Here is a 2,220-nt window from a genome sequence, read left to right as displayed (position 1 = left end):
GAGGAGTCTTGATTAATTTTCCCACAACTTCAGGGTGCTTTTGGTGTGTCTAACAGGGTTCACAGATAGATCAGTTACTCTGAGCCATAAGAAAAATCTTTAATGCAGTCATGTTGAATTGTAATATTTTCTTGATGATACGAATGGGTTCAGATGATAAATTTCTAAGAATACAAGCTTTTCCTTTTTCATGTACTTTTAAAACCTTTCCTTAGGACTCATTATCCTTTCACCAAATCTAAAAGTTAAATTTGACAATCAAGTTATTAACTTATGTCTATGGAATTATTTAGACTGACATTCACCCCTTTCAAATTCATTTTGGAGAATTCATACTTTCTAATACCATTTACTCCATCAATATCATTCTGTATCTATGTTTTCTTTTTCTCTCTTTTAAACTGTTTATGATTTTAAAACTGTAAATGGATTAACACAGTTTTCCCTTGGGTTTAGACACCAAAAGACACACTAACCTGACTTTCACAAGAAAACCTAAAGTTAAGAAATTATAAAAACAGCAAAGAATTATATGTAATGGAAATTCTTACGATACTGAAAGTAACATACAAGTAGGAACTGCTTGTTTGGTTGCCTTTGCCTTCTATAGTTAAGTCTTCTACATCTTTTATTACCAGAAAATATCAAGTCTAGAAGTCAGAAAATGTCTAATGTCTAGATCTACATTTTCCTTATATCATCTCAGCACTTCAAGGATTTTTGCTCATCTGTATCATATCAGGAATAAGGTGTGAATTGAATCAGCCTTATCCTACCTTCAGTGACGAGGGAAAATTTCTTACAGAACCAAGATCCTTTGATTTTTCTTTCCTTTTATGTGTGTATAAACTCTAATACGCTTTATCAAATAACCTGCCAGGTAAGCATTAATTATCCTTTATCAAAGAGTTTTACTAATCATCATGAGGTGCATTACTTTAAGCTTCAAATACCAATTGCTGAGAGAAGACTTGAGACATTCCTCGTGCTGGCAACACGTTCAGCTACAGCATTTATCAAATATGGAATCAAGGGATGGGATAAAGTAGCGGCAGCGTGTGACGCAGAATTCCGCGTTCGGAAAACTCAACAAACACAACAGCTCCATAGCCTAACTCTTGCATAAGTTGAGGACTTGATATACATTCCTGAGTCTCATGGGGTTAATCACGATGACAACTGTTACATTTTGATAGTTCATTATAACTACAACAAATGTTGTTTTTTTTCACATCCTTAAGCAACAGCGACATGGAACTGTAATACTCAGATCCTTTGCTTGTTTGTTCATTATAATGTCAAATAATACTTGTTGAGTGTATCAAATACAGCTTCAGTCCTCCCCACATGCTGATTATATTATTCTGTCAATTACTGCATGTTTTTTGACAAAGATGAACACAAAACATCTTGCCCAAATTTACCTTAGGTGAAATGAAAGGAAACAACTACATTTACTACTACGAAAGAGGACATATATGCAGTTAATCCCCTCACTGTGGCTGGCCTGTGCCTGGACCTGAAATGTGTGCCTCTATTCATTTCCATAGCTTGCTGTTAATTTAGAAAGGCCACTGTTAGTTTTTAAGGGTAATGCAAAACTGAATTCACTTCTTTCTGCTTATCAATTCTCAGAACTTACATTCAACAGGCAATTATTGGTATACTAAGCACCACAATAACAGGATTATCTGGATAACCCATCTCAAAATACTTTATACTTTAATTTGATGAGAGTAAGTATTCTGATATCATTTTATGAAAGCTACTTTTCTTTTCACCACTAACTCAGCAAGAGATGATTGGACCAAAACTAGAACGAGTCCATTTCCTCTAAATTCAAATTCCCTACAAAAGGTTGACACAAAAAAATTATTTCATATTGTTCTAATAAAATTCATTTGTCTTTTAAATGTTCTGCAGCGTCAAGTATCAAAATACCTTGTGCAAAGTGCATCACATTATGTCATTTTTCTAACAAGTCACTATGCCTGGCTATGACAAGAGGTAGTTTGATAGAACTTGGTGAAATCAAAAGCTTTTACATTCTACGGCTTTCAATTCAGTTCACAGGAATCCCACACACACTTCCAATGATGGAGTTTGGAATGAACACAGAAACATGGGCATGCAGACCATTCAAGCTTCCTCACATACGCATGCACACACATCAAGGTATGGATTGCAATGCACCCATTTTAAAATACACTTACAAAAAAT

Source organism: Penaeus monodon, chromosome 20 (assembly GCF_015228065.2).
Source record: "Penaeus monodon isolate SGIC_2016 chromosome 20, NSTDA_Pmon_1, whole genome shotgun sequence".
Taxonomy (NCBI): domain Eukaryota; kingdom Metazoa; phylum Arthropoda; class Malacostraca; order Decapoda; family Penaeidae; genus Penaeus; species Penaeus monodon.
This window is presented reverse-complemented; position numbering follows the sequence as displayed.